Source organism: Chiloscyllium plagiosum, unplaced genomic scaffold (genome assembly GCF_037043375.1).
Source record: "Chiloscyllium plagiosum isolate Xiang-an unplaced genomic scaffold, Cpla_swu_hap1 HiC_scaffold_27, whole genome shotgun sequence".
Lineage (NCBI taxonomy): Eukaryota > Metazoa > Chordata > Chondrichthyes > Orectolobiformes > Hemiscylliidae > Chiloscyllium > Chiloscyllium plagiosum.
In genome coordinates, this window is record NW_028270165.1 from 91,788,993 (window position 1) to 91,811,808 (window position 22,816).

Here is a 22,816-nt window from a genome sequence, read left to right on the forward strand (position 1 = left end):
TGAAAACCTACTCAAACAGGAACCAAAAAGCTTTGCTCCTTCTCACAGAATCAGAGTTGGAAACCGTTGCGGTCCCGATGGATTGAGTGACTGTCAGACAGTGACGTCAAAGTGAGGACTGCAGATGCTGGAGAGTCAGAGTCAAAACGTGCAGTGATGGAAAAGCACAGCAGGTCAGGCAGCATCCGAGGAGCAGGAGAGTCCACGTTTTGGGCATAAGCCCTTCATCTGTTGATTTTGAAACTCCCAACTTCAGATCTTCAAATACTCTGTAAAAAGGGATTTTAAAAAGGTCACCACTATCAGTCCAGGGTAGAAAAGAAAAGATAAAAGTAAAACAGAAAAGATATCTATCCCCATTTCCCAATCTCTATCTTTCCACCCCAACCCCACCCGAGTAACTAAGACACAAACCTGAGTTTGCAGAGTCTCCTCCCTCCCTGGATTCACTCCAGTTGCTACAAGTGAACAGATTACCCCCCTCCCCTCCCCTCCCTCCCAGGGTGAAGAGCTGCCCAGAGGGAGGGAGTCCCACTCAAACCTGACAGGGACACTTCCCCGTCATGACGTCAAAGGAGCGAGGGGGCGGCGCGAGTCAAGGGGGCGTACGAGGGGGCGGAGCGAGTCAAGGGGGCGTACGAGGGGGCGGAGCGAGTCAAGGGGGCGGAGCGAGTCAAGGGGGCGTACGAGGGGGCGGAGCGAGTCAAGGGGGCGTACGAGTGGGCGGAGCGAGTCAAGGAGGCGGAGCGAGTCAAGGGGGCGTACGAGGGGGCGGAGCGAGTCGAGGGGGCGGAGCGAGTCAAGGGGGCGTACGAGGGGGCGGAGCGAGTCAAGGGGGCGTACGAGGGGGCGGAGCGAGTCAAGGGGGCGGGATGAAGTCGACAGCGGGTCACACCACACTGCGCCTGCTCCGGCCCGCCCAACGCTGCGCCTGCGCTGCACTGCACAGTTTGGACGAACCCCCTTCTCTTCAGAGAATCCCCAAAGTGTGGAAGCAGGTCACTCGGCCCAACGAGTCCACACCGACCCTCCGAAGGGTAACCCACCCACACCCATTCCCCTACCCCTATTGCTCTACATTTAACCCTGAGTAATACACCTTACCTGCACATCCCCTGGCACTATGGGACAACTTAGCATTGCCAATCCACCCTAACCTGGACAAAGTTAAACATCACATAACACCAGGTTATAGCCCAACATCAGGTGGTTGCAGAGTATAAGATCAGAACGCACAGAATTTATGGAAAAACATGACAATGTCCTGCCACTGAAATGATATAACCTGGCTTGTTAAGGCTTTCATCTTTCAGAATGGGTTGCAGGTATCATTAATATGCAAATCCCAAAACTTCCTGTAAGGCACCTTCTTGAGAGAACTTAAAAGTTTTATAACAAAAGGTGACATCTCCGCTCAGACAATGCATTAAACGTGTGAAGTCAGGGTCTGTCTGTATCCCAATCTTGAATCAGACTGGTTCTATTTCCAAAGTAGGAATTTATAAAATATTACATGGATTGACTGCCTGCAGATTGTGCACTTTTTGAGCAAAATAGAATGCATTTGCAAATATAATTCTGCAAATACAAACTCATCCCCATGGACTCGTGTGTACATGAGAGAGAGAAACAGTCTATTTCCGTGCTGTATATTTCTATGACTATTTTGTAACAGATGGTTTATTTCTGTTGATGTAAATATTGTTGTAAATCTTAGCTGGGTACTAATATCCATCTCAAACATCAAAAACTGTAAGTACAACAAACCTTTATCTACCCAGCTCCATAACCAGCGCTCCTTGAACATTCCAGAAGATTCCCCTGGCCTCGGAAACACCATTAGCCATGCAGCTGATGCAGCTACCACCCCCACGCTGATTGATGATGTCACTTCTGCCCCCATCATGGCCACTCCCACAGCCACTTCCAGCCCTCACATCATCGCCGATGCCACACGCTCAGTGACTTCCCCCACCCCTACTGCCGTGTCTGCCACCACTTCCGACCCCACCAGCGCCACTCACCTGCATTCTGCTGACACGCCCCCCCACAGACCCCACTGTCACTATCCCCACCCCCCAGAACCCCGAGGGAACACTACCCCTGCTCATGACTCTGCCCCCATTCCCCCCACCATCACACCCACTCCAGGTACTGGCTCCGACCCCACTCCCAGCTCTACACCCTGTTTTAAAAAATTCAAGGTCAGGTTCGTAGGAGAGTAGTCTGACACAGAACAAACGACCAAGAGGCGAGTCTGCTAGAATATGGGCATTTTATTCCCCGCAGCGTCGCCAGAACGGGTCTGGCTTATACTCACTCTACATGTTACCAAAACTGGGAGCCGTCAGTTCTCGTAGAGCGGTTGCCAACAACCCACGCTCGGCGGTTAAACGTAACCCCGGAGCAGACTCACCGAACTGGAGACTTTTCCAGCTGATATACTCTTTTCCAGATATAAACATTCATGTGAACAGCAGAGCAAGGCTAAAAAACACATTCCATTCTGGTTACATACAGATAAGAAGATTCACACGGGGAGGTGTGTAATAAGATTCACACGGGACTAAGCAACACCTCCATTCCGGTTAGATTCACACATGTATTGGGACATAATTTTTAACCGTTTCACCACATTCCACTGCTTGGAATTTTACACCACATTCCACTGCTTGGCCCAATACATGTGTTACATTATGCTTAATTCAGTTCAATTCGTTTCAGTTAATTTCAGTTCAGTCAATTCAGTGTAATTCAATTCAGCTCAGTTCAGGTCTGTTCAGTTCAATTCAATTGTGTTCAATTCAGTTCCGTCCATTTCAATTCAATTTAGCTCAGTTCCATTTTGTTCCGTTCAATTTGATTCACTTCAGTTCCACTCAGTTCAGTTCAGTTCAGTTCAATCCCATTCAATTCTGTTAACTCCGCTTCAGCTTTTTGGACATGCCCACATCCTCCGCTGTACCCCAGGCAAGGGGTTCTTCGGCAGGACTGGGATCCTTTCTCAAACAAACTGCCACGTACATGCCCACATCCATGCCATCCCGGGACGGTCGGGACCTCCACAGTTTGTTCTTCTGGTTTCTTAGTCTTTTTCCAAAACATTGTTCTGTATCAAAATCTCTCCTCAATTGCGATTGACCCTGCTCGACTACGCCAAATGTTTTAAAAAATTCTCAAGGTCAGGTTCGTAGGAGAGTAGTCTGACACAGAACAAATGACCAAGAGGCGAGTCTGCTAGAATATGGGCATTTTATTCCCCGCAGCGTCGCCAGAACGGGTCTGGCTTATACTCACTCTACATGTTACCAAAACTGGGAGCCGTCAGTTCTCGTAGAGCGGTTGCCAACAACCCACGCTCGGCGGTTAAACGTAACCCCGGAGCAGACTCACCGAACTGGAGACTTTTCCAGCTGATATACTCTTTTCCAGATATAAACATTCATGTGAACAGCAGAGCAAGGCTAAAAAACACATTCCATTCTGGTTACATACAGATAAGAAGATTCACACGGGACTAAGCAACACCTCCATTCCGGTTAGATTCACACATGTATTGGGACATAATTTTTAACCGTTTCACCACATTCCACTGCTTGGAATTTTACACCACACACCCACACCAGCTCCCAGCTCCCTGCCGAGTTTTCACCACCCCCCCAGACCTCCCCCTCACTGAGGACGAACGATCAGTCCTCAGCAAAGGACTCACCTTCGTCCCCCTCCGTCCACGCATCAATGAATTTAATACACGCCATGACATCGAACAATTCTTCCGTCGCCTCCGCCTCCGAGCTTACTTTCACAATCAGGACTCCCGCCCACCTTCCGAGGACCCCTTCGCCCACCTCCAACACACTGCATCCACCTGGACACCCCGCGCTGGCCTATTACCTGCCCTCGACCTCTTCATTTCCAACTGCCGCCGGGACATTAACCGCCTCAACCTGTCGACCCCCCTCCCCCACTCCAACCTCTCACCCTCACAATGCGCAGCCCTCCAATCCCTCTGCTCCAATCCTGACCTCACCATCAAGCCAGCGGACAAAGGGGGCGCAGTGGTAGTCTGGCGCACTGACCTCTACATCGCTGAAGCCAAACGCCAACTCGAGGACACCTCTTCCTACCGCCCCCTTGACCATGACCCCACCCCACATCACCAAACCATCATCTCCCAGACCATACAGAACCTCATCACCTCAGGAGATCTCCCACCCACAGCTTCCAACCTCATAGTCCGGGAACCCGCACTGCCCGGTTCTACCTCCTTCCCAAGATCCACAAGCCTGACCACCCTGGCCGACCCATTGTCTCAGCATGCTCCTGCCCCACTGAACTCATCTCTACCTACCTCGACACTGCCCAACCCCCCCTAGTCCAGGAACTCCCAACATACGTTCGAGACACCACCCACGCCCTCCACCTCCTCCAAGACTTCCGTTTCCCCGGCCCCCAACACCTCATCTTCACCATGGATATCCAATCCCTCTACACCTCCATCCGCCATGACCAGGGCCTCCAAGCCCTCCGTTTTTTCCTCTCCAGACGTTCCCAACAGTACCCCTCCACCGGCACACTCATTCGTTTGGCCGAACTGGTCCTCACCCTTAACAATTTCTCCTTTGAATCCTTCCACTTCCTCCAGACCAAAGGGGTAGCCATGGGCACACGTATGGGCCCCAGCTATGCCTGTCTCTTTGTTGGCTACGTAGAGCAGTTGATCTTCCGTAATTACACCGGCACCACTCCCCACCTCTTCCTCCGCTACATTGATGACTGCATTGGCGCCACATCGTGCTCCCGCGAGGAGGTTGAGCAATTCATCAACTTCACCAACACATTCCACCCTGACCTTAAATTTACCTGGACCATCTCTGACACCTCCCTCCCCTTCCTGGACCTCTCCATCTCCATCAGTGACGACCGACTTGACACTGACATCTTCTACAAACCCACCGACTCCCACAGCTACCTGGATTACACCTCTTCCCACCCTACCTCTTGCAAAAATGCCATCCCGTATTCCCAATTCCTCTGCCTCCGCCGTATCTGCTCCCAGGAGCGGTTCCACCATAGAACACACCAGATGGCCTCCTTCTTTAGAGACTGCAATTTCCCTTCCCACGTGGTTAAAGATGCCCTCCAACGCATCTCATCCACTTCCCGCACCTCCGCCCACAGACCCAACCCCTCCAACCACAACAAGGACAGAACGCCCCTGGTGCTCACCTTCCATCCTACCAACCTTCGCATAAACCAAATCATCTGCCGACATTTCCGCCTCCTCCAAACAGACCCCACTACCAGGGATATATTTCCCTCCCCACCCCTCTCCGCCTTCCGCAAAGACCGTTCCCTCTGTGACTACCTGGTCAGGTCCACGCCCCCCTACGACCCACCCTCCCATCCTGGCACTTTCCCCTGCCACCGCAGGAACTGTAAAACCTGCGCCCACACCTCCTCCCTCACCTCTATCCAAGGCCCCAAAGGAGCTTTCCACATCCATCAAAGTTTTACCTGCACATCCACTAATATCATCTATTGTATCCGTTGCTCCCGATGCGGTCTCCTCTACATTGGGGAGACTGGGCGCCTCCTAGCACAGCACTTTAGGGAACATCTCCGAGACACCCGCACCAATCAACCAAATCGCCCAGTGGCTCAACATTTCAACTCCCCCTCCCACTCTGCTGAGGATATGGAGGTGCTGGGCCTCCTCCACCGCCGCTCCCTCACCACTAGACGCCTGGAGGAAGAACACCTCATCTTCCGCCTCAGAACACTTCAACCCCAGGGCATCAATGTGGATTTCAACAGTTTCCTCATTTCCCCTTCCCCCACCTCATCCTAGCTTCTAACCTCCAGCAACTCGATCCCCTGACCTGTCCGGACTTGTCCGACCTGCCCAGCTCCTTTTCCACCTATCCACTCCACCCTCTCCTCCCTGACCTATCACCTTCATCTCCTTCCCCACTGACCTATTGTACTCTATGCCACTCTCTCCCCACCCCCACCCTCCTCTAGCTTATCTCTCCACGCTTCAGGCTCTCTGCCTTTATTCCTGATGAAGGGCTTTTGCCCGAAACGTCGATTTTGCCTGTCCTCGGGTGCTGCCTGAATTGCTGTGCTCTTCCAGCACCACTGATCCAGATACTAATATTAGATGTTAGGGAGAGAGAATTCCTCAAGTAGGGCACCATAAGAATCCTGGGAGAGTCCTATTTCTGGTTTACTTCCTCATGAACAAACATTAAACACGAGCACATATTTATTTTGAATTTGGTTTCATTTTTCTTGTTTGATTCCTTTCTATGACTACACTCTGTGTCTGGATGGTTGACAGGCTGGGATATTGTGGGTTGGGTCTCAATGTTTTACTCTTCCGGAAGGTGTAAAAAGGGAGGTCAAAACTGATGTTCATTTTCCACATCACCTCACCGCTCACCAGGCCTGATTTGGATTGGCCATGCTAAATTGACCAGAGCGTCCAGGGACGTGCAGGTTAGGTGGGTTAGCCATGGGAAATGCAGGGTTATAGTTTCATAGTAATAGAAGCAGGAATAGGCCATTTGGCTCGTCCAACCTGTTCCGCCATTCATTAAGATCATGGTTGATCTATCCATCGTCTTAGCTCCTCCTCCCTGCATTGTCCCAACTACCCTTCATTCCCCTACCATGCAAAAACCCATCCAACTGTGTCTTGAATGTATTTAATGAAGCTGCCTCGACTGCTTCCTTGACCAGAGAATTCCATAGATTCACTACTCTCCGGGATAAGCAATTTGTCCTCATCTCTGTCCGAAATCCACTCCCCCTAACCTTGAGGCCTAGTCTCACCCACCAGCAGAAATGACTGGATAGGGTAGGGCTTCATCCCCACAGTGCAATCAATTCCCACTTTCCAACAAAATCCCAGATGTCCTCACTCACTCAGTTGCTGGCTCACAAATGAAAGGCTTCCTTTTAACTTCTTCTGATCCCATTTAGGGCAAAATATCCTTGAAAGCTGCTCTGCAAGTCCAGTCTTCACCATCACATTTCTGCTTTCACCGAAGACGATTAGAGTCATACAGCACAGAAACAGACCAGTCATCCCAACTCGTCTATGCTGACCAGAATTCCTAAATTAATCACGTCCCATTTGCCAGCATTTGGCCCACATCCCTCTAAAACCTTCCTATTCAGGGACCCAGCCAGGTGCCTTTTAAATGATGTCATTGCACCAGCCTCCACCACTTCCTCTGGCAGTTTGTTCCATACATTCACCACCCTCTGTGTGAAGAAGTTGCCCCTCACTTCCCTTTCCCCATTCACCTTAAACCTATGCCCCTCTTAGTTCTGGATTCCCATACCCTGGGGAAAAGACCTTGGGTATTCACCCTATGCATGCCCCTTATAAACATGTTAGGTCACCACTCAGCCTCCGATGCGCCAAGAATATATCCTGGTCTATTCAGACTCTCCCTGTTGCTCAAACCCTCCTACTCTGGCAACAGCCTCGCAAATCTTTACCGATCCCTTTCAAAGTTTCACAACACATTTCCTGTAGCAGGGAGACCAGAACTGAACGCAGTATTCCAAAGATGGTCCAAACAATGCCCTGTACAGTCGCAACATGACCTCCCAACTCATCTACTCAATGCTTTGACCAATAAAAAAAAGTATCCTAAATGCCTTCTTCATTATCCTGTCTACCTGTGACTCCACTCTCAAGGAACTATGAACCTGCACTCCAAGGTCTCTTTGTTCTGCAACACTTCCCTTAACTGTGTCAATCCTGTCTGGATTACTTGACCAAAATGCAGACCTGACATTTCTCCAAATTCAACTCCATCTGTCACTCCTTGGCCCATCAGCCCATCCGGTCAATTCTAATTTAGAGTGAATTTTCTTTCCTCTCTTATTCCCTAGATGTTGAAAATCTCCATCCCACACACTCTCCGTCCATTCTCACTTTGCAGATCCTAATCCCTGCTGTACCTCATCCTGAAGGGTCTGGTTCATGCTGATTAACAGGCCCACACTCGGGAGGGGGGAAGGGTCTAATTGAAACATACAGAATCTTGAACAGCCTGGACAGAGTGAAAGCTGGGAAGGTGTTTCCATTGGTTGGAGGGATTAGAACCAGTGTGCACAGCCTTAGAGTAAAGGGAAGACCTTTCAGAATGGAGGTAAGGAGAAACTTCTTCAGCCAGAGAGTTGTGAATCTATGGAATTCACTGCCACATAAGGCTGTGGAGGCCAGGTCACAGAGAATATTTAAGACTGAGATAGAGACGTTCTTGAGTATCAAGGTGATGGAGGGTTACAGGAGACAAAGTGGGAGAATGTGATTGAGAAACTTATCAGTCACGATTGAATGATGGAGCAGACCTGATGGGCTGAATGGCCTAAATTTCTGCTCCGATGTCTTATGTTCTCTTGCTGTCTTGGACAGTGAGAGAGAATTGGGAGCAGGAGTAGGCCATCTGGTCTTACAAACCTGCACCAACATTCAACAGATTGGTTGGGATTCTGCCGACATCTAGATGAATAGGTTGGGACTTGTTCAATGGACCACAGGAGGTTGAGAGGTGACCGTACAGAGGTTTATAAATGGAAAAGTGGGCAAGAAAAGAGAGTGCCGTACTCACAGATCTTGGACAGAGGAAGAAATTTACAGTCGGGGGTGAAGCTCAATCTTCCTTCAGAGACAGAAGCAGAAATAGCAGCTACTGAAGATCATGGTCCAACTTCCGCATTTAGACAATAGGGTGGCTCTGATTGGTAGGAGGACCTATCTCTTTCCGGTCCTCCAGTGCTCCCTATTGGGCCATCAGGAGAACGGCGCCCGCCTTTTTCTGGCGGACAGATGAGCATGCACAATATTTTGCTGACACCGACGGACATGCGCGCTGCGTTGCTGACACCGGCACACATGTGCAATATGCTCTTTGGCAATGTTGGTGTTAGTGACAAATTAAGAATCCAAATGCCAATAGCTGAGAAAAAAAGATAGAGGCACAATTTTTTTCCACGTGGCTCGACATTTCATTGCTTTTGCATTTTGTCTGCTGCTCAACTTTTGTATGTTTTTTTCCCCTTGTTGGGAGAGAGTGTGCCCCAGTGAGCTGACTGTGAGAAGGAGCTGTAACCAGTTACACAGACTGAAGAAACATCAAACTGTTCGCAGTACGGGGTGACTGTACACGTTTCCCGAATGTGATCACACTTTCAATTGTTCATCAGAAACAGGGAGCCAAAAGGACACCAGAACTGCAGAGAAGTCGTGGAAATGTGGGGAATGTGGGAAGGGATTCCATTCCCTATCTGTACATGAGATTCATCAGCTCAGTTGCAGTGGGGAGAGGCCGTTCTTCAAAACATTATTTCCCATTGACAAAAACACATCCACGCTGCCTGATTACCTTGAACTTATACAAGTGCCCTGTCATAACATCTTTAATCATAGCTTTGAACATTTTCCCTATGACATATGTTAAGGTAAATGGTCTGCAGTTTCCTGTTCTCAGTCTCCCTTTTTGAAGAAAGGAGTTTCCAATCTAAAGAAATCTTCCCTGAAACTAGTGAGGTGTGGAAAACTAAAACCAATGCATTAACTGTTTCACTAGCTAGTTTATCTTTAAGAGTCCATGATGAAATCTTTTGGGCACCTGAGACTTGTGAACTCGTAGTTCCAACAGTTTACTCAGTATGACTTCCCTGGTAATTGTAATTGTCTTCAGTTCCTCCTTCCCTTTCAATTCCTGATTTCCAGCTAAAGTGTTACTTTTATCCTCTCTAGTGAAGACAGATTCAAGCTCTTTTCAATTCTCCGATCATCTCTTTATCCTCTGTTATTGAATCCCCAGACTCATTTTCTGCAGAACCAACACTTACTTTGTTAACTTTAAAAAAAACACGCTGACAAAACATTCAAACCTGTTTTTTTAATACTTTTGGCTAACTTTCTAACTCTAATTGCTGTGCTTCTGCCTGTATTATTTCTGATAGGTTGCCCCAGCACTCAACTCTCGCATCAACCTGTCTGCGTATTCTATAGAACTGACCTTGGTTAAGTGTTGCAAAACACACAAGGGCAAATTTTTCATCTCCAGAAAGCCTTAGTACTTAACACGATAATATTCACTTTGAAATATTGTTCTTCCAAACTTTACCAAGCACATCTTCCAGATTCAAAATCCCACAATGACACCCAGTTTTGTTATGATCTTTAATTTTGAAGAGAAATTTGAATATCCAGTGATTAACTGGAAGAACTGTTCACGACATTTTCACATTTCTAAACAAAAAAAAAATCAACTGGATTAATTTAGCAGAATAGCACATACGGCGTTAAATTGCAAATCCAGTTTTCTTTTGAGAGATGGAGCATATCCACACCAGATGAGGATCTAATACCTGGATTTAGCCTGTTGGGTCAGGAGCTTTTATTAAACACAAAATGGCATCTCAATATAAAGTAACAGAACAACATGGTTTCAGGCTGCAAATTAACACTGTGTTTAAAATGGCTAAAAGCTGCATTTCTGCATTCCTGAGCGAACTGAATTACAGATTAAGCAAACAATGCCTTCTTCATAGTATGGATCGAATTAAGCTAGATAGGACATTACTGACCATCCTAGCTAACCTTGAAGCACAGGTATGAGGAGATAATGCGTGTGAAACAACATTGTTCCCAGGAAATATTGTTTCCCAGGATTAACCTGTTGTCCATTATGTCATTTCATGCTGTACTGTCTCATAAGAAACATATGAAAAGAGCTCTGTGTTCCAAGTTAATCACCCAGTTTCTCTAAGGAACACATAATATTTTAATATCTGTGTTGCTGGACAAATCTTTGCCCGGCCGTTACTAATTAAAGTGTGAAACCTTGCTGAAGCAGACCATACTCCTCGAGTTTTTTGATCGATCGTGGAACTGAGACACCCTCTCCTGGGGGTTGAGATCTTCAACTCTCACTGTGCTTTTGGTGTGACCCATGATTACAGAGACTTGTAGGAACATAGAGGATTTGTAACCCCCACAGGGCAGACTAATAGTAATGTCGTTTTGTCCAATCAATCTGGCAGCTATCAAGATATTCAGCTCAGGCTGAGGCAATGGATACAGTCTTCCAAAGGAATGAGCAGATGGATGCTGCTGCCAAGCAGGCAGCCTGACACCCCAAACTTCTGGTCCCATTGGATCCCCAGCAAAACCCGGATAGTGACAATATGGGGATAGGAATTCCAGGCCTGGGTATGGGACTGAAATCACAGGGGAGGCCCCCTGCTGAAGAGTACAAACTATGGCCTCAAATATGGTACTCCTTTGATACTCAAACCGAAATGTAGGTGGATCCCTGATGGACTGGTTTGTGTTCCTTCTTTGCTGCTGCTTACTTCAGTTGACTATGTGCATTATTGTACACACTTGGGCAAGAAGGAAATGGTAATACTTATTACAAACTTGGTGGCACCCAGATTTCCAGAAAACAGCTAGGAAAAGAGCTGAAGCGTGTTTAATTTGTAAACAAACAAGATGCATGATGTAAGAGGGATGCCCTGAGGTTGTTAACCACCTCCTTGCCTGGTCAGCCTTTTTACTTGTCTACAACTTGCTTTTACAGAATTATGTCGCGTACATTGTTAACGATATTGTCTAATAATAGCAGATGTATTTTGTAGATGAATCAAAACCATCCCAATGACTGAAGCAACTGCCACTACATTGTTGGACAAGTGGGAAATATTTGCATCAGTTAACCAAAACTCTTCAGAGTTTACATTCACGGGTACGCCAAGCCTCAGCATTAGGACCGGGGCATATTGGAGCTGAGATGGAAAGGCCCCTTCCTAGTCCTGCTGGGTTACCCGGTCAGCAGTCAGGGTCAAGGGGAGGCCGCATGGACACACACAACACAATGCAAACGAGCGCCACCTCCTGGAGGAACACCAGAAGACCCCGTCAGAGACACATCTTCAGCCTTCATCCGTGAATGGCTCAGCCTGATCATTCTGTCTTTCACTGCACTCTTCCTTATCTTTCTTTCACTAACTATGTTGGATTGGGACACAATGGATAGCCTGATATTCTGTAGTAAACAGGAATTACAGTGTAATACTTTTCTTTACAGGACATACCTTTCTGCAGAAAAGGACAGCCGCTGTAGCTGCTGGGTTTGTGCCCATATTCCCATCCACTCCAAGGGAGGGATCCCCCTGAGATCCATACCTTTTAATGAATCTGACCCTGCTGAATTGGGGCTGCATCAGGGTCATTCTGCTGCTGTCACAACCTTTCACATCCCCCTGGTTTCCTAAGTGGGTGAGCACCCCAAACTCTGACGGGGATAACACCCACCTCCGCTGGCAATCAGTGGGATATACAATGGATACATTCGAGCCTCAATACTCTCTCTCCTGTGATGTTTGGGTACCCAATGCAAAGTGGGGAGGACAGGTCACAGGACCTCCTCTTGGGTCTGCTCCTGGGCCTGGCCTGGTCAAACTGGCCATAAACAGGTCCAGGCTATGGAGGGGGTCGTTATGGCCGACTGCCTGCCCCTCCTCTGTGGGTATGTCAGAGCCAGGGTGTCTCTGGAGAAGGAGCAAGCGGTGCCCACTAACACCTTTGGGCTGTTCAGAGAGAGATGGGTACCGCTGGGAGTGGAGTGTAATATTTCCCCCTCCAACTCTAGTTTGATTTGATCGCTGCCCTCCCCCTCACTATTTGATCATGCAGCATTACCCTCTGAGAAGGGCATTGCTTGTCACTGGTCACTCAGGTATTTCCTTTCTTCCTGGTGGTGGAAGTTGAATAAAGATTTGTGCACTTGTTGTCTTTCACTGTGTCGCACACCTACACACGCAACATGGATGCAGGGGGAAATATAAGCACTCCCGCAGTTAGGCGGTAGTGTGGGGGTAGAGAAGAGAAAAAAATACAACCCCTCCCGTACACCTCCGTCCCTGTTCCTCACCAATCTCACAGCCACAACTCCACCTCTAGGAAGTATTTGCATCAAGAGTAAGCATCCCTCAGGATGGCAGGCGGGTTTCAGTAAGTGTCTGCACTCCCTACTCCTTACTTCAACTGCTTACCAGCCCACTGCAGACAGGAGCATACTTAACCTCAGGGTTCCCAACAAGACCGCCATCAATTCCTCACTTCCCACCTTTTGGATTGGAACCCAATGCAATCATTTGTTGCCCTTCAATAGCACTGATTTCATTTGTGGCCATACGGCCCACCCCTGGCTGCCTACCTCCTGGACTGGCAGCTGGTATTCAGGTTATGTTGTCCCTTTCCTTTACCACTCCCACACTTTGCCTTTTGAGAATTCCAAACCACAAATCAAGAGAGTGCTCACAACCTTTCAGCACCTTTTCTCTACCTTCTCCCTTCCCTATGCTACCCTCCAGCTTGAGGTTGAGGGTTAGTGAATTGCTACCACTCTGGAAGAGATTGCCAATGTCACATCTTCAGCCTTTGACCTGCTCAATGCAGGGATGGTCACTGTCCGCAGCATTGCTCTCCAACGTCACATGGCCCTCGACTCCCTGTTAGCCGAGAAAGGAGGCACTTGTGCACTTATCGTCTCTGACTGCTGTACCTACATCCCTGACTCCAGTGACAACATTACAAATATTGCCGCCCACATTGGCAAGTCATCCTCCTCCCTCCATAACACTACTCCCCATTGGGACCTTAAGACATGGATAAGTGGCTGGCTTGGCTTTTGGGCTTCCGCTCTCTTCCAGGGCCTTGTTCTTCTCATTGCTGGTTTAGTTCTGTGAGCACTTAGCATTATTTTCCAGAAACAGTGCTGTGCCCATTTCAGCTGTCTTCTCATGCCGAATATCCCAGCATCTTCCCAACTTGTGCTGCTTCTCATTTCTGACATTTCCGCACCAATGGATGGTTTCATTGACACTCTCTCTCCTGATCCTGGTGACCTGGACTATGACAGTCACCTTGGCGACTCTAAACCCCATCGCCAACAAGCCCCACTGGGTCCGCTCGATCCCTCCTTTTGCAGGTTCCTCTGAACTGACCTCCTGATTTGGTGAAAGGAAAGAAGGAAGGAATTGAGGGAGAATTATTATATTCCGGTCAGTCATTTGGTCACATATTAAAAACCTGGAAATCACTTTCACTCTCAGCTTAGTGCCTGCTTGCCAAAGCTTATGTTTCCCAGGCTAACATTGTGTTTCCCAGGCTCAATAGAGACAGTCTGCCTTGCAGCTGTACTGCTACCTGATAAACAAATTCTTTCCTTGGGTGGGAATATCCTTCTCTTTGCAAGGACCTATTGTATACTTATCAGCTACTAACCAACACTATCCAGACACTACGTCACTGGGCAAAGTGCCTCAGTTTGCTCAATATCCTGCAATTAACAGATTGCTAATTGTTAAATGATTGTGACCTATAAAATAACACAACTTTGTTTGTCATCGGAGTGACTTGTGATTATTAGGTCGACTTCGCTCTCCCTGCGAGCTCCCAAATAAACAGTCAATAACCCAAGGTTGTGTGTCATGATTACTTATCCAATGCTTATTGGACTACTACGAGCAAGCCACCCACAGCATAATCCACTTCCATCCCCAACATGGATCAAGAGGCCATACTTTTTTGCCAGACAAGTAAATGTGTCAAGCTTAGGAAACAAAGCCTGTCAAACATTAACAGGCACAGATCTAGACCAACCTTTTCCAGAGTCTGACCCTTCACCTCGATTGACTTCCTTTTTCCCTCAGCTCCGACAAACCAACAGCTGAACCCAAGGATGTGAAAAGAAATGGGAAAGGGGGCGAGAAAAGAGAGTGCGGTACTCCCAGATGTTAAACAGAGGAAGGAAGTTGCAACCTGGGATAAAGCTCAACCTTCATTCAGAGAGAGAGGTGGAGCAGCAGCTTCAGAAGCTCATTGTCAAAACCATCCGCATTCAGACATTAGGAGAGCTCTGATTGGCAGGAGGACCAGGCTCTGATTGGCAGGAGGACCAGGCTCCTTCCGGTCTTTCAGGGTTTCCCAAAGGTTCGTCTCCCCGTCCATCAGAGCGATGAGGGGCGGGGCCCCAAATCAATTTCACACATGCGCACCATCAGCACTGCTCACAGCCGATAGAATGGTTTATTGATCGCATGGGATTGTGGGTGCTGTGTCAGCCATTAAAGAGATGAAATCCAGTGTTCCATATGCCTTCTTAACCCTCCTTTTTCGTATGTTGGTGACGTATACGTCAGGAACTAATCTTTAATCGATATTAGATTGATACACTGAGTGAAACACTGCAGGCATTCAACTCTAAACACTATTTCCAATTCGGTGTCAGTGCAGCATGTCCTCACATCAGGACAGAATCAAAGCCTGTTGTTCCACCTGAACCTCGAATTTTGTTTAGTTTGCGGGTTCCAACCCTCTGTTTCAATCATTTATTAAAAGTTACTCGTGGTACATGAGCATCGCTGGCTCGCCAGCATTTAGTTCCCCTTGAGAAGGTGGTGGTGACCCGCCTTCTTCAACTTCTGTGATCCATAATGGTACGGTGACCCACAATGTCCTTTGGGTGGGAATTCCAGGATTTAGACCCAGGGACACTGAAGGAACAGCAATAGATTTCTAAGTCAAGATGGTGAGTGGATTGGAGGGGTACTTGCAAGAGGTTGTGTTCCCAAGTATCTGTTGCCCTGGTCCTTCTAACTGGAAGTGGTTTTCTAAGGTATTTTCTAAGGATCTTTGGTGAATTTCTGTGGTACATCTTGTACACCGTACACATTCCTGCTTCTTAACAGTGGGCAGAGGGAGTGGATGTATGTGGAGATGGTGCCAACCAAGCAGGCGACTTTGTCCTGGATGGTATCAAGCTTTTTGGATGTTGTTGAAGCTGCACCTATCCAAGCTGGTGGGAGAGTATTCCATTACACTGCTGACTTGTGCCTTGTAGAAGATGGACAGGGTTTGGGGAGTTTCTCGCCACAATGTTCCTGACCTGTTGCCTGCTCTTGTTGCCATTGTGTCTGTGATTAGTCTAGTTGAGTTTCTGGTCAATGGTAAACCCCAATGATGTTGATAGTGGGGTGTTTAGTGACAGCAACACTGTTGAATATCACGGGGCAGTAGTCAGATTATCTCTTTTGGGGATGAGTCATTGTTTGGCATTGGCATGGCATACATGTTACTTACCACTCCTGAGCCCATTGGATATTGTTAATATCGTGTTGCATTGAAGGAATACATACGAGACATCCCTCCTCTGGGAGTCTCCAGTGCAAGTTTTTCTGTTCCAGGAACAATCTGATAAGTGTTGACTGTTATTAACCCTTTTGATCTTGGCCATACAGAGCACCTCCTGTCCATTTCCCCCCTGCCACCCACAGCACCCCCATCCATTCTCCCCCGCCACCCACAGCACCCCCATCCATTCTCCCCCGCCACTCAAGCGCCCCCTATCCATTATCCCCTGCCACCCCGAGTGCCCCCTGTCCATTAGCCCCCGCCACTCCAGCACCCTCTATCCATTCTCCCCGCCGCTCAAGCACCCCCATGCATTAACCCCCGCCACCCCGAGTGCCCCCTGTCCATTAGCCCCCGCCACTCAAAGTGCCCCCTGTCCATTCACCCCGCCACTCCAGCATCCTCTATCCATTCTCCCCCGCCACTCAAGCACCCCCTATGCATTATTCCCCGCCACCCCGAGTGCCCCCTGTCCATTAGACCCCGCCACTCAAAGTGCCCCCTGTCCATTAGCCCCTGCCACTCAAAGTGCCCCCTGTCCATTCACCCCCGCCACTCCAGCATCCTCTATCCATTCTCCCCGCCACTCACAGTGCCCCCTATCCATTCTCCCCCCTCACAGCCCCCCCGTCTATTCTGCCCGCCGCCCTCAGCGCTCACTGTCCATTGCCCCTGCCAACTGCAGCGCCCCCTGTCCATTCTCTCTCCAGCCCCAGCTTCTTGTCCATTCTCTTTCTTTCCTCTGAACACCCTGTCCATTCTCTCTCATGCAACCCTCTGCATCCCTGTCGTTTCTTTCCCTGTCCTCTGTCCCCTCCATCTATTCTCTCGCCACCGTCTGCCCCCCACTATTCTCTCTCACCACACCCTTCTGTCCCATGTCCATTCTCCCCCCATTCTCTCTCCCTCTCCCCATTCTCTCTCCCCTCCCCCATTCTCACTCTCTCCCCTCCCCCATTCTCTCTCCCCTCCCCCATTCTCTTCCCTTCCCCCAGTCTGTCTCCCCTCCCCCATTCTCTTCCCTTCCCCCAGTCTCTCTCCCCTCCCCATTCTCTCTCCCCTCCCCCATTCTCTCTCCCATCCCCCAATCTCTCTCACCCACTTCCATTCTCTCTCCCCACCCCTATTCTCTCTCCCCTCCCCATTCTCTCTCCCCCTCCCCATTCCCTTCCCATTCTCTCTCCCCTCACCCCATTCTCTCTCCCCACCCCCATTCTCTCTCCCCACCCCCCATTCTCTCTCCCCACCCCCCATTCTCTCTCCCCATCCGCCCCATTCTCTCTCCCCATCCGCCCCATTCTCTCTCTCCCCACCCCCATTCTCTCTCCCCACACACCCCCTATTCTCTCTCCCCACGCACACACCCCCATTCTCTCTCTCTCCCCCCCCCCCCCCCCCCATTCTCTCTGCCCACCCGCCCCATTCCCTCTCCCCTGTTTTGGGGAAAAACACCAGGCTCGGAGTCAGAATTGGGGTTCAATGACAGAGTTTATTGCACAAGGAAATACCGGGGCTCCGGGGAGAGAAAAACACCAACAGCACAGTGTCAGCTGCGAGACTTCTTTCGACCCAGAGCACGCGTCAAGAAACTTTTATACATCTTGTGATACAATCGGTCAGGGAGGAGATTATTGTCTTTGTAACATGATTTGTTTATGGTAATCATTGTAGAATCGTTGATAGTTGATACAATCATTGTCAGTTCCAGCACAGCCTTTGTTAATTTCCGCACAGTCGTTGTCAGTTTCAGTGCAGACATTGTCCATTTCAATGTCTGCATGGAAATCCATTGTTGTAGTAATGGGCGCTAATTGCTCTTCCTGAGAAGGAGGATTCCTGCAGCCCTGGCTATTAGCATTTGGTATTGAGTCTGTATCAAGCTGTTAGCACTTCTATAAGAGGTGATGGCCAGACCCAGACACTTCGGCGGGCAGTGTTCATTACTCATGTGTATTCTCTCCCCCAGCCGCCTTAAACCATTCACCTGGGTTGTGAGTCCATTGTGCTGGCATTCTGGTGGCCCCAGGCAGTGTCTGTATCAGCTCTGCTGTTTCTCTCCGTATTGTGATCCAGCGGCCATCTTGTGTGTCAAGTTGGCCAACTGATGGCCCAGTGACCATCTTGTGTATCCGTGTGCCTAGATTAGATTAGATTAGATTACAGTGTGGAAACAGGCCCTTCGGCCCAACAAGTCCACACCGACCCGCCGAAGAGACGTAATGTACAATGACCGGTGCAATGGGGGAAAAAACACACCCAATGCCACCCTCACCCTGATAGTCACCTTTGTGTGTGGCTGCATCAAGCTGTGCGTGGATCCCCGGTACGCAAACACTAATTGTCACTACGTACTGAGGTTCTACCTGTCCCCGGTGTTGCGAAGGATGGGCCTGGCCTCGCTGCCGCGGAACGCTCCGAGTAGTTGGACCGTTTCGTATCACCTGTCCTTCGTGGAGAAGTTTATGAAGAAAAACACCTTTGACCACAAGTCCATCAGGAAGTGGTCAGCACGTAGTGTCCTTGAGACCCTTCGGGAAAAGGAGAGGGTGGATCCTATCGAGTGGTTCCCTGAGCAGACTGTCAAAGCCATTTGGCAGAATGCCTCATCGCCAGAACTTTCCAACAAGCACCAAGACATGGCTTGGCTGGTGGTGAGAAGGGCTCTGCCTGTGAGATCCTTTATGCACGCCCGGACTCTCAGCCGCACCGCAAGCTGCCCTTAAAGCGGCTGCGGGGGGGACGAGACTGTCACACACCTCCTTCTGGAATGTGCCTACGCAGAGGAAGTCTGGAGAGGAATGCAGTGGTGTTTGTCGAGGTTCGTCCCGAGCAGCGCCGTGACGCGGAACTCCGTGCTCTACGGCCTGTTCCCCGGGACGCACACCGAGATGAACATCAACTGTGCCTGGAGGATCATCAACTCAGTGAAGGTCGCTCTCTGGGTGGTCCAAAACCTGCTGATCTTCCAGCTGAAGGAGTTGACCCCGACTGAGTGTTGCAGACTGGCACATTCCAAGGTCCAGGACTACGTGTTGAGGGACATGCTGAAGCTTGGGGCAGCTGCCGCCAAGGCGCGGTGGGGAAAGACCACTGTGTAAAGTCTGCCTGCCTAACGAAGAACAGGGGGCCCATGCAGTCATTTGGGCTCTGCTGACACCTCAGCTAATTATATGGGCATATGATTGAAAAATGTACAGACCTGTATAAAAATGATAAATTCTGATCTCTGTATGTACATGTTTACATATGTATGGCATGACCAACTGTACAGACCATCAAATTATTTTATGAATAAAGTATATTTTTGAAATAAAAAAAAAGGAGGCTGGAAGGACACAGCAAATCAGACAGCATCAGGAAGTGGAGAAGTTGATGTTTCGGGTGTAACCCTTCTTCAGGACTGGGGATGGGTGCTGGGGCCCGGGCCGGGGGCTAAAGTGGGGATAGGTGAAGGCAGGGAGAGGGTACAGCCTGGTGAGTCAATGGGTGGAAGTAATCAGGTTGCTGACAGGAAGGAGTGGAAATGAGGGGCATGGTTCTGAGAAGGGAGTCGGGGGATGGAAAGGGAGGTTATTTGAAATTGGAGAACTCGATGTTGAGTCCTGCAGGCTGTCGGCTACCCGGGCGGAAGATGGGATGTGTTCCCTAATTTGCGGTTTGGTTCGTTATGGCAATAGAGGAAGCCTATGATGTTCTTGTCAGAAAGGGAGTGGGAAAGGGAATTAAAATCGATGGTGACTGGGAGGTCTGATCAGCCTCTGCAGACCCAGCTGTGATGCTCGCCAAACCGTTCCCCAAGTTTACGCTCGGTTTCCCCAAAGTAGAGAAGACGCCAATTTGCAAACATGTGGCAAATGTAGTATCTCAATGTGAAGTTATAGCCTTTGCAATTAAAAAAAAGCAGAAAGGAGATGCATTGTTTAAATGGTGATACTTTGGGATGTGGAGAAAGTGAGAACTGCAGATGCTAGAGATTAGAGTCAAAGTGTGGCGCTGGAAAATGTGGTAGGTCAGGCAGCATCTGAGGACCAGGAGAGTCGACATCAGTCCCGAGCACTTCATCAGGAATGATGTGTGGATGGACAAAGGGTCTGATTCTGTGCTGTATAACTCTAATCATCTTCAGTGAGAGCAGAAGTGTGATTGTGAAGGCTGGAGTTTCAGAGCAGCTTTCAAAGATGATTTGCCCTTAATGGGAGCAGAAGAAGTTACAATGAAATCTTGCGTTTGTGAGACAGCAACTGAGTGAGTGAGTAAATCCGAGGTTTTGGTGCAAAGTGGGAATTCATTGCACTGTGGGGATGAAGCTCTACTTATTGAGTCATTTCTACTGGTGAATGAAACCAGGCTCAAGATTAGGAGGAGTAAATTTCGGACAGAGATGAGGAGGAACTGCTTTTCCTGGACAGTAGTGAATCTATAGAATTCTCTGCCCCAGGAAGCAGTAGAGGCAGCTTCATTAAGTATATTCAATACACAGTTGGATGGGCTTTTGCAATGGTAGGGGAATTAAGGGTAGTTGGGACAATGCAAGGAGGGGGATCTCAGTTGATGAATAGATTAGCCATGATCTTAATGAATGGCAGAGCAGGTTGGACGGGCCAAATGGCCTTCTCCTGCTTCTATTGCTATGTAACTGTGTAACCCTGCATTTCCCATGGCTAACCCACCTAACCTGCACATCTGTCATCATTATAGGCAATTTAGCATGGCCAATCCAAACCAAGGCCGGTGAGCAGTGAGGTGATGTGGGAAATGAACATTAGAGAAAGGGATAAGGAGAGTAAATGTACCAGCAATCAAAACTGGATTCTAAAGATCACAAAAACTGAAATGATACATGGTGAGTCTGAATGTGTGCCGCGTTGTAACAAAAGGGAATGAATTGACTGCACACATTGAAGTGAATAATTATGGTCTGAGACTCCTTACAGAGACATGGCTTTAGGATGGCAAGGATTAGATTCTGTATATTGAGGGTGTTGTCTAATGGGAAGCTTGGTAAAGGTAGAGGGTTGGCACTGCTAATCAAAGCACTGATCACAGGGTAGTCTGATGTCAGCTCGGGTTTCAGGGCTGGTTTCTCTGCCCTCTGTTGATCTCCCTGTTCCCAAGGAGTATGATGTCGGTCTGTGCTCAGCTCTGCTGGATTTCTGCTGAAGCTTTGTCCCCTTTTTCACCTTCTGGAACAATAAAGCATTCAGTCAATCAAGCCCCAACCCACAGTCTCCCAGCCTGTCAGTCATCCAGGCACAGTGTAATCACAGCAGGGGATCTCACAAGAAAAATGGAACCAAATTAGAAATGACTAGGTGCTCGTGTTTAATGTTTGTTCATGATAAAGTAAACCACAAATGGGGCTCTCCCAGGATTCTTATACTATCCTACTTGAGGAATTCTCTCTCCCTTACATCTAACTATGAGAACCCAGCTATGATTTACAACAATATTTACACCAACAGAAGTAAGGCACCTGTTCTCAAATAGACAGAGAGATAAACAGGATGGAAATAGACATTTTCTCTCTCATGCGCGTACACACACACACACCAACACACACACACACACAAATTCACGGGAATGAATGCACATTTGCAGAGCTGAGCTCAAATGTCACTTTTTGTTATAAAACTTTAAGTTTGCTTGATAAGGTGCTTTCCAGGAAGTTCTGGGATTTGCATATTAATGATACCTGCAACCCATTTGAAAAGATGAAAGACTTCACAATCCAGGTTTGTTCAATGTATCATTTCAGTGGCAGGACACTGTCATGTTTTTCTATAAATTCTGTGTCTTATTATTTTATTCTCCACAACCACCTGATGAAGGAACAGTGTTCCAAAACCTAGTGCTTCTAAATAAACCTGTTGGACTATAACGTGGTGTTGTGATTTTTAACTTTGTCCAGGTTAGGGGGGAAATTGCTATGCTAAATTACCCATAGTGCCCAGGGATGTGCAGGTTAGGTGTGATAGTCAGGGAGTAGAGCAACAGGTGCAGGGGAATGGATGTGGGTGGGTTACCCTTCGGAGGGTCGGTGTGGACTCGTCGGGCCGAGTGGCCTGCTTCCACACTGTGGGGATTCTGTGAAGGGAAGGAATTCCTGCAAACTGTGCAGGGCAGTGCAGGCCTAGCCAGTTGGCCGGCCGCGCCCCACCCCTTCCTCTCGCCCCTTTTCCCATTCACTACCCCACCCCTGACCCATTGAAGGCATCACAACGTGAAGTGGCCCTGTCAGTTTGCATGAAACTCCCTCCCTCTCGGCAATTCTTCGTCCTGGGACGGTGTGGGGGGAAATCTGTTCACTTGTGGCAACTGGAGTGAATCCAAGGAGGCAGCAGACTCTGCAAACTCAGGTATGTGTCTTAATTACCCGGGCGAGGAGGGACAGAAGGATGGGGTGGAGCTGTTTTCCCCATCGCGCCTGAGTCTGAGACTTTTATAAAATCATGAGGGGTATGGATAGGGTAAATAGACAAGGTCTTTCCCTTGGGATGGGAAAGTCCCGAACTGGAGGGTCATAGGTTCAGGGTGAGGGCAGTGAGGAGATGTAAAAGAGACCTCAATGGCAACCTTTTCATGAAG

General features: G+C 48.7%; 1 protein-coding gene across 1 annotated transcript in view; it reads right to left on the reverse strand.

Annotated features, from left to right (window-relative positions):
• The window catches only part of LOC148145003 (endogenous retrovirus group 3 member 1 Env polyprotein-like), a 467,418-nt gene that overhangs the window by 391,577 nt on the left and 53,025 nt on the right, over positions 1-22,816 (reverse strand). The window lies entirely within an intron of this gene.